Genomic DNA, 18,030 nt, shown 5'->3' on the forward strand with positions numbered 1-18,030 from the left:
CAAAAACTCAAATTCTAAAAGAATTCTCAAGTTCAATTTCATGTTTGGAGGAGTGGATGTCATAAAAAGTTACAGAGTATGCCCCTGGGTGGCTCAATCGTTAAGCATCTGCCTTCAGCTCAGGTCATGATCCCAGGGTCCTGGGATCGAGTCCCACATCAAGCTCCCTGCTCAGCAGGGAGTCAGCTTCTCCCTCTCCCGCTTTCCCTGCTTGTGTTCTCTCTCTCGCTGTCTCTGTCAAATAAATAAATAAAATCTTTAAAAAAAAAGTTACAGTGTGAGCTGAGTGCTAGGGAATGGGCAGCCTAAGGGTATGAGTGATGTCAGGGAAGGGTTTGGGGGTAGGGAACAGTGTGAAGAAAATCAGAGGGAGAAATCATCTAGCAGGTTTGGGGAACAACCAGCTATAGCTAGTTTGGCTGGAATGTGAGGTGTGTGGAATTTATGTGCCAGAGATTAGGAGATAAAATTAAAAATTTACGAATGGTAAGATCACAGAGAACCTTCAGTGTCAGGCTAAGGTAATAACTGAAACACCATTGAAAGAAGTTGAGCTGAGTATTATCTCATTAGAGCTGAGTCTTAGGATGGTGAACCTTGGAGTACCGTGTAGAATCAATTAGAGCAGGCGAAATTGAAAAAGTCAAAAGAAAAGACAGAACAACCAGGTAGCTACTACAATTATCATGGGATGCGCCGTCAGAGTAAATAGCAAAGATGTGGAGCAACTGGAACCTTTGTATACTATTCATTGAAGTAGAAAGTGGAACAATCATGTTTCAAAGTTGTTCGGCAATTTCTTATAAAGTTCGCCTTATGATCCAGTAATTTCACTCCCAGATACTTACCCGAGAGAAATGAAAACATATATTCACAAAAAGACTTGGGTAAAAATATTGCCAGCTGGAGCACCCGACTGGCTTACTTGATTAAGCAGCTTACTCCTGATTTCAGCTCAGGTCATGAGATTGAGCTCCACATAAGGCTCCATGCTCAGTAGGGAGTCTGCTTGAGATTCTCTCTCTCTCCCTCTCCCTCTGCCCCTTCCCCTGTTCACATGTGCATGTGTGTGTGCACACGCTCACAACCTCTCTCTCTCTCTCTAAAAGGATAAAAGGAAGGAATGAAGGAACGAAGGAAGGAGAGAGGGAAGGAAGGAAGGAGAAAAGGAAGGAAGGAAGGAAGGAAGGAAGGAAGGAAGGAAGGAAGGAAGGAAGGAAGGAAGGAGGGAAGGAAGGAAGGAGGGAAGGAAGGAAAAATATTGCTAAGAATATATTGAAAAGCTGGAAATAACCCAAATGTCCATCAACAAAAAAACTAGATAAACAAATTTCAGTATATACATAATGGAATATTAATTAACAATTTAAAAAAATGAGCTACTGCTAGACACAATAACATGGTTGAATCTCAAAAATATAATGTTAAAGAAGCCAGATAAGAGTATGTACCATGTGATCCCATTTATTTGAAGTCCAAATTCTGGGAAAGTTAATCTGTGGAAATAGAAATCAAATAGTGGGTTTTGGGGGAAGGAAATAAAGGGAAGTGTGGAGAATGGACTAGAAAGTTGCATGAGGGAAATTTCTGCGGGATGCAGATGTTCTGCATATTATTTCTGGTGGTGATTACCCATATCACACAATTGTCAAAAACTCATCAATCTGAAAATGTGGCATCTCTGCATCTTATTGTATGTCAATTATAACTTAGTTTAAAAAAATTCTAGGGCACTGAAAAGGTAACATTCACGCAACCTCCCTGGAAAAAGCAAACTAACAAATCATAACACTCCCATACATTACCTGAGAAATCAATCAAAATAAAATGGCAGAAATAATGGTTGAAAAGGGCATAAGGGTGAGCAATAAAAGCAATAAAAACCTACAGTAAAGACAAAATAATAAGCTTAGATTTAAAAAATTAATGACTTTGGTAAGAGAGAATGAATGCTATAAAATTAATACATTAATAGTTGGCTGTATCTCAAAGGCTAAATTACGGTAAAAAATTCTGAAAAGTCAGTGGAAAAAGATACAGCAGTGGTGTGTTTAAAAAGAAGTCTGTAATTTAAAAAGGCTAAAGGGCCTGCTGCAGAAAAAACCAGTATTATGCTCAAATGACATATTTATACATTTAAAAGAATTTATTGTAAATTCTTTAAAGAATTTTTTTCAATTAAGTTCATGGTTCATAAAATTTGCTTTGGAAATAAAACCCATTTGGCTGCATTTATTTCTCACTCCGAGAGGTAATATAGTGCTTGCTGAAGCGTGTCCTCCTATCTGTCGGGGAAGTAGAGCTTATGTAAAAAAGGCAGCATATAACTTTCTGTAATTAGCTTAGGAAACAAAATTAATTACTATTCATCATATCTTACCCAGATAAGCTCTAAGAAGTATATACTTAAGGTTACTTGTTTGGGGAGTCAGAAATTATATTTTCCTATTCAAAAGCAAGATAGAAATCTGTAAAATATGTCATTCTGGTGACTTGCTTAGGAAGCAAAAGTGAGTTAAGAGTAGTTGAAAGTCCATTTGAGAAGGAAAATATAGCTTTGCACCGTGATAATTCATGTACCCTTCTCTAGAAGGAAAGCTAAGCTGTTGCCTGGAGATGTATTTTCCAGTAATAAACAGGTGCCAGAGATGCCAGAATTCTATACAGAATAGAGAGTGACACACACAGTACAAACTCTTAAAATACACTGTGATAATTTGGATCTCACCAGCTCCCCACCCACTCTGGATACTTGTTAATTCTCTGGGTTTCTGTGACTCTAAGATACTAACACATGGTTCCTAAAAATAAGTGGAATGACTCTTAATGAGCAAACAGTTGACTAAATTGTACTTAATGTCTACAAGGAAATATTAGATCTGTATTGACATTGTATTGTTTATATGTTAAATAAAAAAAGTAAGTTTCAGAATCACACGTATTATAAATATTCACTTTAGGTAAAACAAATCACAAGGGATTTGGGATAAAACAAGTCCCAATATAAGATATGAAAACAGACCAGTAAATGCCATACTAGAGTATGGAATAATATTGTTCATATTTAAAAAAAGACATCACTGATCTGTTTAAAATGTACATGACAATTACTATAAGGAAATCGCTTTGGAAATATATGTACTAAAAAAATTTCAGGAAAGATGAGTTAACGTGGGTGGATGGACAGATGGGTGGATGGATGGATGGATGGATGGATGGATGGATGGATGGATGGATGAGTGGGCAGACTGATGGATAGAGAAATCTGGAAGCATTTTTCCATTATTTTTTTAATATATGATGTTTCCAATGATAAGTCTGTTGCCAAAATTCCTTTTGTTCTCCTTATCTTTAGCATTCTGACATTTTTGACAGTCAGAATGTGAACGGAAAGCTTTTCTATTTAAAGAATTCTATTCCCCTTCAGCTCTGAAAAATACCCTCATTGCTTCTCAAGTCATTGAGACCTGCTTTATTTCCTCTATCTTTGGGGCACTACTACTTGCTGGCTGTTAGATCTCCTGGGTAGATCTCTGTCTTGATTTCTCTAAAACATTCCATATCCTTTTCATGTTGCTCAACATTTTGAGAAATTTTTTCATTTTCCCCCTTTTTTAATGAAAGATTCACTTTATAAGTCAATCAGAGAAAGACAATAATCATAAGTTTTCACTCATATGAGGAATATAAGAAACAGCACATAGGATCATAGGGGAAAGGGGGAAAACTGAATGGGAAGTTATCAGAGAGGGATACAAACCATGAGAGACTCTAAATTCTGGGAAACAAACTGAGGGTTGATGGAGGGGAGGTGGGTGGGGGTATGAGGTAATTGGGTGATGGACATTAAGGAGGGCATGTGATGTGATGAGCATTGGGTGTTATATGCAACTGATGAATTATTGAACTCTAAATCTGAAACTAATGATGTACTATATGTTGGCTAATTGAAATTAAATTTAAAAAGGATCATTTTGGTCTCTATTTAGAATACAATATCTTCTTAAATTGGTATGTTTCTTTCTCTCTGTGCCCTGAATTATCTCTATCCTCTTGGGTCAGTTTGTGTGTATGTGTGTGATTGTATTATCCTAAAACAGTGAAGAGAATAGGGAGTGAGATTACAGTTACAGGAAAAGAGATGTCTACAGATTTCTGGCATATAGAAGATATATTAAGAAATGTTTATGGCAGAGGAAGAGGTAAGGAGGGAAAGCCACTTCTTAGAATATATGCTGAGGAATATACATGAAAGAAGCAGCCAATTCACCTTGCAGACACGGGTGGAAATTCCAGCATGCTGTTTATTACTCAGATGATCCTTGGTATTGTACTTCATTCAGAACTTTCACTATTATTTAATAGATCAAATATACAAGGTATGAAATACATATGCATTTAAGGCATATCTGCGTTTATCATTTATAACTCTAATGTACATATGGTAGATATATATCCTTTGTACATAATTATATTTAAGTTATATATGTTTTTATTGTCTTTTTCTTTTTCTATATTGTCAAATATTCATTAAATATTTGTTGAATAATTTTTTAAATTTTTTAAATTTTATTGTTATGTTAGTCACATACAGTACATCATTAGTTTTTGATGTGGTGATCCTTAAGTTATATATGTTTACAATTTTGTTCTGCTTCGTTTTGAACTTCCACAAATAGAATTATGCTATAAATATTATTCTAAGATTGTTTCTTTCATTCAACACTGTTTTTGAGGTTCATCCACATGAGGCATGTGGCTGTCATTTAATCACTTTCACTGCTGAATTTTATTCCATTGCATGATATATTACAATTTATTGATTCAGTCTGCTATTATGAAGATTCACTGTTTGGCTATCATGAATCATGCTGCCATGAACATTTTTATATACATATTCGTTTACAGGAGTGCACAATTTTCTCTTGGCATGGGTTAATACATTACAGAAATGCATAGGTTCAATAGCACATTTGATAATAAACTGGTTTCTTTTTTCATCTTTTTTATTATTATGTTAATCACCATACATTACATCATTAGTTTTGATGAAGTGTTCCATGACTCATTCTTTGTGCATAACACCCAGTGCTCCACGCAGAATGTGCCCTCTTTAATACCCATCACCAGGCTAACCCATCCCCCCACCCCCTCCCCTCTAGAACCCTCAGATTATTTTTCAGAGTCCATCGTCTCTCGTGGTTCGTCTCCCCATCCGATTTACCCCCGTCATTCTTCCCCTCCTACTATTTTCTTCATTTTTTTTTCTTAACATATATTGCATTATTTGTTTCAGAAGTACAGATCTGTGATTCAACAGTCTTGCACAATTCACAGTGCTCACCATAGCCATACCCTCCCCAATGTCTATCACCCAGCCACCCCATCCCTTCCACCCCCCAACACTCCAGCAACACTCAGTTTGTTTCCTGAGATTAAGAATTCCTCATATCAGTGAGGTCATATGATACATGTCTTTCTCTGATTGACTTATTTCACTCAGCATAACACCCTCCACTTCCATCGACGTCGTTGCAAATGGCAAGATCTCATTCCTTTTGATGGCTGCATAATATTCCATGGTGTATATATACCACTTCTTCTTTATCCATTTGTCTGTAGATGGACATCTTGGCTCTTTCCACAGTTTGGCTATTGTGGACATTGCTGCTATAAACATTGGGGTGCACGTACCCCTTCAGATCCCTACATTTGTATCTTTGGCGTAAATACCCAGTAGTGCAAATGCTGGATCATATGGTAGCTCTATTTTCAACTTTTTGAGGAACCTCCATACTGTTTTGCAGAGTGGCTGCACCAGCTTGCATTCCCACCAACAGTGTAGGAGGGTTCCCCTTTCTCCGCATCCCCGCCAACATCTGTCTTTCCTGACTTGTTAAGTTTAGCCATTCTGACTGGTGTGAGGTGGTATCTCATTGAGGTTTTAATTTGGATTTCCCTGATGCCAACGATGTTGAGCACTTTTTCATGTGTCTGTTGGCCATTTGGATGTCTTCTTTGGAAAAATGACTGTTCATGTCTTCTGCCCATTTCTTGATTGGATTATTTGTTCTTTGGGTGTTGAGTTGGATAAGTTCTTTGTAGATTTTGGATACTAGCCCTTTATCTGATATGTCATTTGCAAATATTTTCTCCCATTCTGTCGGTTGTCTTTTGGTTTTGTGGACTGTTTCTTTTGCTGTGCAAAAGCTTTTTATCTTGATGAAATCCCAATAGTTCATTTTTGCCCTTGCTTCCCTTGCCTTTGGCGATGTTTCTAGGAAGAAGTTGCTGCGGCTGAGGTTGAAGAGGTTGCTGCCTGTGTTCTCCTTTAGGATTTTGATGGACTCCTGTCTCACATTTACGTCTTTCAACCATTTTGAGTCTATTTTTTGTGTGGTGTAAGGAAATGGTCCAATTTCATTCTTGTGCATGTGGCTGTCCAATTTTCCCAACACCATTTGTTGAAGAGACTGTCTTTTTGCCATTGGACATTCTTTCCTGCTTTGTCAAAGATGAGTTGACCACAGACTTGAGGGTCCAGTTCTGGGCTCTCGATTCTGTTCCATTGATCTATGTGTCTGTTTTTGTGCCAGTGCCATACTATCTTGATGATGACAGCTTTGTAATAGAGCTGGAAGTCCGGAATTGTGATGCCGCCAGCTTTGCTTTTCTTTTTCAATATTCCTCTGGTTATTCGGGGTCTTTTCTGGTTCCATACAAATTTTAGGATTACTTGTTCCATTTCTTTGAAAAAAGTGGATGGTATTTTGATGGGGAATGCACTGAATGTGTAGATTGCTCTAGGTAGCATTGACATCTTCACAATGTTTGTTCTTCCAATCCATGAGTATGGAACGTTTTTCCATTTCTTTGTGTCTTCTTCAATTTCTTTCATGAGTATTTTATAGTTTTCTGAGTACACATCCTTTGCCTCTTTGGTTAAATTTATTCCTAGGTATCTTATGGTTTGCGGTGCAATTGTAAATGGGATCGACTCCTTGATTTGTCTCTCTTCTGTCTTGTTGTTGGTGTATAGAAATGCCACTGATTTCTGTGCATTGATTTTATATCCTGCCAATTTACTGAATTCCTGTATGAGTTCTAGCAGTTTTGGGGTGGAGTCTTTTGGGTTTTCCACATACAGTATCATATCATCTGCAAAGACTGAGAGTTTGACTTCCTTTTTGCCAATTTGGATGCCTTTGATTTCTTTTTGTTGTCTGATTGCTGTGGCTAGGACTTCTACTACTATGTTGAATAGCAGTGGTGATAGTGGACATCCCTGCCACGTTCCTGACCTTAGGGGAAAAGCTCTCAGCTATTCCCCATTGAGAATGACATTCGCTGTGGGTTTTTCATAGATGGCTTTTATGATATTGAGGTATGTATCCTCTATCCCTATACTCTGAAGAGTTTTGATCAAGAAAGATGCTGTACTTTGTCAAATGCTTTTTCTGCATCTATGGGGAGGATCATATGATTCTTGTTCTTTCTTTTTTTAACATATTGTATCACATTGATTGATTTGAGGATGTTGAACCAACTTTGCAGCCCAGGGATAAATCCCACTTGGTCATGGTGAATAATCCTTTTAATGTACTGTTGGATCATATTGGCTAGTATTTTGGTGAGAATTATTGCATCCATATTCATCAAGGATATTGGTCTGTTATGCTCCTTTTTGATGGGGTCTTTGTCTGGTTTGGAGATCAAGGTAATGCTGGTCTCATAAAATGAGTTTGGAAGTTTTCCTTCCATTTCTATTTTTTGGAATAGTTTCAGGAGAATAGGCATTAATTTTTCTTGAAATGTTTGGAGAATTCCCCTGGGAAGCCATCTGGCCCTGGGCTTTTGTTTGTAGGGAGATTTTTGATGACTGCTTCAATTTCCTTAGTGGTTATAGGTCTGTTCAGGTTTTCTATTTCTTCCTGGTTCAATTTTGGTAGTTGATACATCTCTAGGAATGCACCCATTTCTTCCTGGTTATCTAATTTGCTGGCATAGAGTTGCTCATAATATGTTCTTATCATTGTTTGTATTTCTTTGGTGTTGTTTGTGATCTCTCCTCTTTCATTCATGATTTTGTTGATTTGGGTCATTTCTCTTTTCTTTTTGGTAAGTCTGGCCAGGGGTATATCAATCTTGTTAATTCTTTCAAAGAACCACCTCCTAGTTTTGTTGATCTGTTCTACCGTTCTTTTGGTTTCTATTTCATTGATTTCTGCTCTGATCTTTATTATTTCTCTTCTCCTGCTGGGTTTAGGCTTTATTTGCTGTTTTTTCTCCAGGTCCTTTAGGTGTAGGGTTAGTTTGTGTATTTGTGACCTTTCTTGTTTCTTGAGAAAGGCTTGTATTGCTATATACTTTCCTCTTAGGACTGCCTTTGATGCATCCCAAAGATTTTGAACCGTTGTGTTTTCATTTTCATTGGTTTCCATGAATTTTTTAAATTCTTCTTTAATTTCCTGGTTGACCCATTCATTCTTTAGTAGGATGCTCTTTAGCGTCCATGTTTTTGAGTTCTTTCCGACATTCCTCTTGTGATTGAGTTCTAGTTTCAAAGCATTGTGGTCTGAAAATATGCAGGTAATAATCCCAATGTTTTGGTACCAGTTGAGACCTGATTTGTGACCTAGGATGTGATCAATTCTGGAGAATGTTCCATGGGCACTAGAGAAGAATGTGTATTCCGTTGCTTTGGGATGGAATGTTGTGAATATGTCTGTGAAGTCCATTTGGTCCAGTGTGTCATTTAAAGTCCTTATTTCCTTGTTGATCTTTTGCTTAGATGATCTGTCCATTTCAGTGAGGGGGGTGTTAATGTCCCTCACTATTATTGTATTGTTGTCAATGTGTTTCTTTGCTTTTGTTATTAATTGGCTTATATAATTGGCTGCTCCCATGTTCGGGGCATAGATATTTACAATTGTTAGATCTTCTTGTTGGATAGACCCTTTAAGTAGGATATAGTGTCCTTCCTCATCTCTTATTACAGTATTTGTTTTAAAATCTAATTTACCTGATATAAGGATTGCCATCCCAGCTTTCTTTTGGTGTTCATTAGCATGGTAAATGGTTTTCCAACCCCTCACTTTCAATGTGGTGGTGTCTTTGGGTCTAAAATGAGTCTCTTGCAGACAGCATATTGATGGGTCTTGTTCTTTTAATCGAATCTGATAGCCTGTGTCTTTTGATTGGCACATTTAGCCCATTTACATTCAGGGTAATTATTGAAAGATATGAATTTAGTGCCATTGTATTGCCTGTAAGGTGACTGTTACTGTATATTGTCTGTGTTCCTTTCTGATCTATGCTGCTTTTAGGCTCTCTCTTTGCTTAGAGGACCCCTTTCAATATTTCTTGGAGGGCTTGTTTTGTGTTTGCAAATTCCTTTAGTTTTTGTTTGTCCTGGAAGCTTTTTATCTCTCCTTCTATTTTCAATGACAGCCTAGCTGGATATAGTATTCTTGGCTGCATGTTTTTCTCGTTTAGTGCTCTGAAGATATCATTCCAGTCCTTTCTGGCCTGCCAGATCTCTCTGGATAGGTCTGTTGCCAATCTAATGTTTCTACCATTGTAGGTTACATATCTCTTCTCCCGAGCTGCTTTCAGGATTTTTTCTTTGTCTCTGAGACTCGTAAGTTTTACTATTAGATGTCGGGGTGTTGACCTATTTTTATTGATTTTGAGAGGGGTTCTCTGTGCCTTCTGGATTTTGATGCCTGTTTCCTTCCCCACATTAGGGAAGTCCTCTGCTATAATTTGCCCCAATATACCTTCTGCCCCTCTCTATCTTTCTTCTTCTTCTGGGAACCCAATTATTCTAATGTTGTTTCATCTTATCATACCGCTTATCTCTCGAATTCTGCCCTTGTGATCCTGTAGTTGTTTATCTCTCTTTTTCTCAGCCTCTTTATTTTCCATCATTTGGTCTTCTATATCACTTATTCTCTCTTCTGCCTCATTTATCCTAGCAGTTAGTGCCCCCAGTTTTTGATTGCACCTCATTAATAGCCTTTTTGATTTCAACTTGGTTAGATTTTAGTTCTTTTATTTCTCCAGAAAGGGTGTCTCTAATAACTTCCATGCTTTTCTCAAGCCCAGGTAGTATCTTTAAAGTCATGATTTTGAACTCTAGGTCCAACATCGTACTAATGTCCGTATGGATTAGGTCCCTGCAGATGGTACTACCTCTTGTTCTTTTTGCTGAGGTGATTTTTTTCATCTTGTCATTTTGTCCAGAGGAGAAGAGATGAATGAGAGTAAAACTGTTAACAGGTTAACAACGTCCCCAGCAAATATACTCTATACAAATCAGAAAACACCTGAAACCAGGGGAAAAGAAAGGGAAAGAAAGAAAAAAGAAAGAGAAAAAAAAGAGAGAAAAAGAAAAAGATAAAAACAAACAAAAACAGAACAAAACAAATAAAAACAGAATATGTTCAAATATGATCAGACTAGTGTGTAGATCAGTGCCACACACTAGATTTTGGGCGTATTTTGGTCTTTTAGAAGAAAGTACCTCCTAATATTTTAAAGGAAGAAAGACTTATATATGTACAAAATAAGGGTTGATACAATGAAGAGATGGAAGATGACTGTAAAGATGAAAATTATAAAAGATTTTATAAAAAGAATTGATAAGATAAGAAGTTGTTTGAAAAAAGAAAGAAGAAGATCAAAAATCAAAGAAGAAAAGAAAAAACAAAAAGGGAGAGAATGTGATCAGGCAGGAGACTAGAACAAAGCCATACACTAGTGATTTAGGGTATATTTTGATCTGTTAGAAGAAACTGTATCTCAAAATTTTAAAGAGAGAACAACTTATATATATATACCAAAAATAAGGGTAACTACTATGAAGGGATAAAATATGACTCTAAAAAATGAAAAATAAAAAAATGTTTTTTTTTAAAAAAGGGATTGATAAGATGTTGGTTGAAAAAGGAAAAAGAACAATTTAAAAAAAGAAAAAAACAGTTAAAAAAATCAACTTTGAAAAACTAATGAATCATGGTAAAAAAGCCATGAATTCTATGTGCAGTATTCCCCTAACGGTGGAGTTCTCCCGTTCTCCTTGATCGGTAAACTTGGTCTTGACTTGCTGGCTGTTTGTGCTGATCTTCTGGGGGAGGCGCCTGTTGCCGTGGTTCCCAAATGTCTTTGCCGGAGGCGGAATTGCCCCGCCCTTGTTGGTCCGTGCTGAGCAAGCTGCTCCGCTTTGCTCTCCAGTGCTTTTGTTCCCTCCAAGCTCTCGGTACAGCTTTGGAGGACCAGAGTGAAAATGGTGGCCTCACAATCTCCGCCCAGAGGAGCTGAGAACTCGGGGCCCAGCTCCTCAGTGCGCCCCCAGAGAAAGCAGTCACTCCCATCTCCCCGGTCTCCGGCCACACTCCATGCTCCCCTGGCCTGTGACCGAGCATTTCTTTCTCTGGCACCTGACCCCGCGTGGAGTCTCCAAACCCAGCAGATCCCTGTGGTGCACTCCCGCGCCGCTCCTCCCGGGGAAGGAAGGGGAGTCTCCCTGACTCTGCCGCTTGTTGGGTCCCTGCTGGAGGAGCAGTGGCCCGACTGGGCCCTGGATCACGGTTTATGGCAACCCCAAGCTGACAGCCCACGCCTCGGCTCCATCTCTGCAGCCGGCTTCCCTGCTCTGATACCTGGGAGCTCTGCCGCACTCAGGCACCTCCAATCTTTCTGTGACCCCAAGGGTCCTGAAACCACACTGTCCCGCGAGGGTCCCACCCCCCCCGCTTAGCCACTGGAGCGACGTCCCTCAGCAGAGCCAACTTCTGAAAGTTCTGATTTTGTGCTCTGCGGTTCTATCATTTGCCAGAAGTGGCTGACGGAGGCCCCCTCCCCCGCCATCTCTCCTCCCAAATATCGCCTCAGATTCACTTCTCCGCACGTCCTACCTTCCAGTAAGTGGTAGCTTTTCTGTTCAGAGAGTTGTTGCTATTCTTCTCTTCGATCTCCTGTTGAGTTTGTCGGTGTTCAGAATGGTTTGATCCCTATTCAGCTGAATTCCTGAGACCAGACAAAACCCAGGTCTCCTATTCCTCCGCCATCTTGCTCCACCTGTCTACTAAACTGGTTTCTAAAGTTGTACCATTACACCCAAACAAACAGTGGATGAAAGTCCTGGTTCTTCTGCATCTTAGTTATCATTTAGTATCTTCAAATATTCTAAATCTTATTGAGCTGGTAGTGTGCAACTATGTTTCATTTGGGTTTTAATTTGTATTTCTAGTATTGCAAATGAATGTGAGCCTCACTGTCTTGAGTATTGTGATTTTTTGTCTGTGAGCGACTCATTTTTTATCTATTTTTTTGTAGGAGTTTTTTTGAGTTTGAATTTGAGGTTTTACAGAAAGGATATGCATTTTCATCACCAGGCACCTAAGAGTATTATTAGAATGAGGTCACTTCAATTAAATGACCTGATTGAAATTTTCCAGACCACAAAGGTAGTATGAATATGGACTAAAACCCATGCGAGAGCTGGCTTACATATTTTTAGAGGAGATTTCTTTTTTATCTAGTACCAAGTTCAAAAAACACAAGTTTTATCTATGCCCCCTTCTTCAGGGTGAGATTTCTTTTTAGTTCACCTTGCCACCAAGGGCATAGCCCTTAAGAATCCCAGTCTTATGAGGAGATGTCCTAATAGACTTCTACTTTGGGTGGACCCTAAGATTTGCCTCTGTGCCCTATATTCCATAAAGCCAAATCAGAAACTCAATTCCCCAAGTTTCTTAGCAACTCTTGGAGAAGTTCCAGCTTTGACATTTAATCTAACTTACAGGGTTCCTTCTTTCACTTCAGTTTGAAAACTGCAGATGCCCTTTTTTAAAATATCAGCTCAATAAGGCTCTTAAATTAAGAAAAAAAAATCCATCCAACACTTTCATTATTTCAATCAGGAGTGTCAATCAGCATATAATCTGGTATATTACATAACCCTGCTTCTTTAATCTTTACCAAATAGACTAGTGTTGCCCAACAGAACATTCTGTGATAAAGGAAATGTTCCATGTCTTCACTGGCCAATATAGAAGCCACTAGCCACATGTGGCTGTTGAGTATGTGAAATGTAATTCTGGTGGTTAAAGAAGTGAATTTTAATTTTTTTAGAAGATTTTATTTATTTGACAGTGAGATAGAGAGAGCACAAGTAGGCAAAGCAGCAGGCAGCTGAGTGGGGAGCCTGACACGGGACTCGATCCCAGGACCCTGGGATCATGACCCGAGCCGAAGGCAGATGCTTAACGACTGAGCCACCCAGGTGCCCGTGAATTTCAATTTTCACTTAATTTTAATTGTTTTCTTTTTCTTTGAAGATTTTATTTATTTGACAGAGAGACAGCAACAGAGGGAACACAAGCAGGGGCAGAGAGAGAGGGAGAAGCAGGTTCTCCGCTGAGGAGGGAGCCCAATGTGGGGCTCCATCCCAGGACCCTGGGATCATGACCTGAGCCGAAGGCAGATGCTTAATGCCTGAGCCACCCAGGTGCCCCATTTGTTTTCAATATAAATTTAAATAGCCATCTGTAGCTAGTGGCTACCATCAAACAGCAGAGGAACAGACCTTTATTCACCCATACATAACTGCTCTTATAAGGTATAAATACTAGAATTATATATAAACCAGGAGATGGGATTATTTACTACATGACTAAGAATGCATAGCCAAAGGAAAAGCAGTATAAAATCAAGTTTAAAAGAGAGCTGGTCTTCAAACTATGAGGTTCTGTAAGAACTAAGACATGGAGTTGTAGGGTTACTTCATTATCTGCAAACTATTTCCCCAACACTATTACATATAACTCAGCAATGAAAATACTGGATAGAAGTGATCTACATGCAGGAGCACCAGCAAGTTAAACCAACAAAACCACAGCTGTGGTAAAACCGTAGCTATTTCCCTACCAGAGGTAGGTTTAAAAGCCTACTGATTTAACAGTCAAATATCATATCTATAGCTTCATCCAGACTTTTATCATGGTGTATTGGCAGCTAAAAATGTTATTACTGGGGACCCTGTCATATTAATTACACTGGAGCTGGTACTAACATCAGGCACAGCAATGTTAAACACATCAATGCCCAAAGTGACCCTGGTGTGCCCCAAGGTCTTTTCTGGCACAGCAAATGTCTTCAGTTTCTTCTCCCCATTGGCCATAAAGGAATTTTGGCAGCACTATGTATACAATCTAAGCAGGCTTTGCAGTTTGATAACAAGGGCAGAATTGGCCTTGGCATGTTAAGAACACTTGGATTTTGAGCAGCATGCCCACATTTACACCCTTTCTTTTTTTTTTTTTTTATACTGCTGGAAAACTTCCAATTTCTACATTTATCATCTCTCATGAGATCTGACATATGTTGAAGTTATGTTTTGTTTTGGCACACAGTTTGTTCAATGATGGTTACTCACCTGGTACAAGACATGGAGAAGAAACCTTTGGACACAGAGCAGATGACACCACTTTCTGTTTTGTAATGCTTCCTGATGTCATTTTCTGTGAATGTGGTCAGGTAGAGTTGCTTTTGTTGTTGTTGGGCTTTTTTTTTTTTTCCCTGTCTTTTTAGCGGGGTGGGATGAGCTAAAGTCACAGGAAGAAAAATGTGATGTATGTGCTCAGTATGTACCATTTGGTTTTGTTTTGCAAGAAGACTTGAACTATTTTTGATAAGACGAGTAAATGGTAGGAAATGATTCTTTAAATAAAAAAAAAAAAGAGTCAGTCTTCATCCTAAAAGTATTAAGCTTCCAGCCTCCTTTTTTTTTTTTTCTTTTTTGGGAAATAATACTGGATATGTGACATCTACCTGGCTACATCACAAAAAGAGTATTTAACATAGTTTGTGGATTGCACAAGTCAAAAACATAAACAGCATAGGAAATGGCATGAGGCACTCCCCAAAAGATTTCATTAGGCTAAATCTTATCTCAGTTGCAATTGCTCTGACTCAGACTAGCTTCTTGAATTAATATCAAAGCCAGTACATTCTCACAGCTGGGCTCCCACCATGCAGTCTCTTGTTTTTGTTATTTATGGCACTAGACCTCTCCTTGGAACTTCAGGGAATCAGCCATTTGGCTCTAGACCCATTCATAGAGAGATTTCTCCCAATGTTATTGCTACCAGACACATGATATTTATTTCCTTTTAAGAAATGGAGGAGTATTTAAATCATGCCTCTTTGCAGAGTTATATTCTGCACAGAAGAAGCACAGTCCTGTGAAAAGAGTACTGGATTTAGGGTCAGGAGAAATGGGTTCTTACCCTAGCTCTGCCATTAGCCACATGTGCTCTTCCTGCACAAGCCACACAACTTTTCTGGGTCTTGGTTGCCTCAGCTGTAAAAGGTAAGGGTTCTACTACATCAACATTAAGATCCCATATGGCAGGGGCGCCTGGGTGGCTCAGTTGTTAAGTGTCTGCCTTCGGCTCAGGTCCTGGGATCGAGCCCTGCATCGGGCTCCCTGCTCAGTGGGAAGCCTGCTTCTCCCTCTCCCACTCCCACTGCTTGTGTTCCCTCTCTCGTTGTCTCTCTCTCTGTCAAATAAATAAATGAAATCTTAAAAAAAAAAATCCCATATGGTAGTCTAATTGGAAAGGCTGAGTTATCCAGAAGTGACCCATGTAAACAAGTATAAGATAGATTGGGGGTTCTATTTCCATGCTGCTGGATCCTCAGAATAGGTCAACCCCAATGGAAAGAAAGCCAACCTTTTTGCACTTTTTCCTCAATGACCTGTTTTCTAATTTAAGAAAGATTAAATACTCATAGTTCATGAGAGTGTTTCTGGGTCAGTTTGTAGGGTCTGTGTCCTCTTTATAAGGACACTATTTTATATCCCATTATCATGCATTTCACATCATAAATGGAAACCTCTTACATTTATAGGGTATCTGAAAAGGTGGAAACCATATGATAACCTTATTTTAAGCAAGTATGTCAGTTTTATTATCAAATAATGGGCATTAAATTTAAAACAATGGGTTTAGGGGTGCCTGGGTGGCTCAGTTGGTTAAACGTCTGCCTTTGGCTCAGGTCATGATTCCAGAGTCCCGGGATCAGATTGAGCCCCGCATCAGGCTCCCTGCAGTGGGAGTCTGCTTCTCTCTCTCCCTCTGCTCTTCCCCCCACTCATGCTCTTCCTCACTCTTTCTCTCTCTCTCAAATAAATAAATAAAATCTTTACAAAATAAAATAAAACAAAGTGTTTGTTAGTTGGCAAAAAGTACAGTAAATATGCCAGAGATTCTGGAAACAGGAGAAATGGTGTATTTGTTGTTGTACATTGTACAGATAGGAAAATTGAGTCTCAGAATTGCTAAGAGCTCAGAGTTTGTAAGGAGCAGATCAGGTCCAAAATTCAAGCCCATATTGGTCTGCCTCCAAAGGTACGCAGCTTGTTCTCCATTAGGTATAAGCATATCAAATCAGAACCATTTCCCTAACATATTTATATAACTTTTCTCATTGAAAGCTTACAAATAACAATCCATGATCCCAAACAACTCACTCAGAAGGAGACTGGATAAAGTGGTCTAGACGCTTTTGATGTATGATGGAAGAGTCTAACTGAGTCTTGGTCACTTTAAGACAAAAAGTTTTCATTGTTTTTTCAGAACTTTTTTTTTAATTATGTTCAGTTAGCCAACATATAGTACATCATTAGTTTTTGATGTAGTGTTCAGAATTTTTCTTTAAGAATTTTCTGAAAATATCTGTATACTTTTCAAACAAAAACTTTTTATCCTGAAGCCCATTCTGTGTATAATGAACATTTCTTCATTTTATGACATTAAGTAAATGTGCACATCAATGTCCTCTGCTTAAAGTAGAAAACTAATTTCAGGGTGTCGTCACTTCTACCTTGTTTATACAACATATGGCACAGTACCCTGAACAGCTACACTGAGCTACACGTAGAGTCTTCAAACGTTTGGACTGGATGAAAGCTTATAATAGGCTACTCTAGTCTCCTCACTTCACACTTTTTTTTTTTTTTAAACATTTTTGGTTTTAATTTTTTTTTTAAAGATTTATTTACTTATTTATTTGAGAGAGAGAGAGAATGAGAGAGATAGAGAGCACAAGAGGGCAGAGGGTCAGAGGGAGAAGCAGACTCCCTGCCGAGCAGGGAGCCCGATGTGGGACTCGATCCCGGGACTCCAGGATCATGACCTGAGCCGAAGGCAGTCGTTTAACCAACTGAGCCACCCAGGTGCCCTCCTCACTTCACACTTGAATTGATTGAGGTTCATTCATTCAGTACACCTTTTCCAGCACCTATTGTATCTCTTTCATAAGATTCAGAACAATGGGTGAGAAAAGGATGAATCAGCTCAGACAAGTCCAGCGATTGCCCAAGGACACTCACAGCTCCATGCCACATCTAGGACAACTGGAGCAATGGTGATCAGAACACTTAAGACTGAAGTAAGTCAACACACATCTGTCATTATTTATAAAGGTGCTAAAGGTAGGAGGCAGGATGAATGCAAACTCAGTGAGCATCAAGGGAAGGAAATCTGGGGAAAGTTTTTAAATATTTATATCTGAGGACTTCAAAGAAATGCTTTAAAGCAATGCCACTTAAGTTGAGGGATATGACCTGATGGAACAATTTAGCATTTGACAGAGTATTTTTCAGAAAAAGACAGGCTTTGAGGTGTATGGTTCCAAAAGATACAATGTGGGGGCACATTAAACTCTCTAGCCTTCAGATATCAAAAAGTAACTTCTGGGTGGAGACAGTTGCTCCACAGACTCACATCTTTCTATCTCCACTCTAGTCTGCAAGTGAAAGCTAACAGATTTGGAATTACAAGTGAAATCTGGCCTCCTTGGGAAAACTAAGAGGTTAAGTGGAAAAAAATAAAAACAAAATCGCTTCTATATCACCTCCCTGACAAGGCAGCAAGCCCACAATTAGAACAGAGAGTACTAATGGTTATAATGAAAACCTCCCACTCTTGTTCTAGAAATGATGAAGAGAGGAATTCCAGT

The sequence above is a fragment of the Callorhinus ursinus genome, unplaced genomic scaffold, assembly GCF_003265705.2.
Source record: "Callorhinus ursinus isolate GAN/ISIS: 27379988/994484 unplaced genomic scaffold, GSC_fseal_2.0 scaffold29, whole genome shotgun sequence".
Lineage (NCBI taxonomy): Eukaryota > Metazoa > Chordata > Mammalia > Carnivora > Otariidae > Callorhinus > Callorhinus ursinus.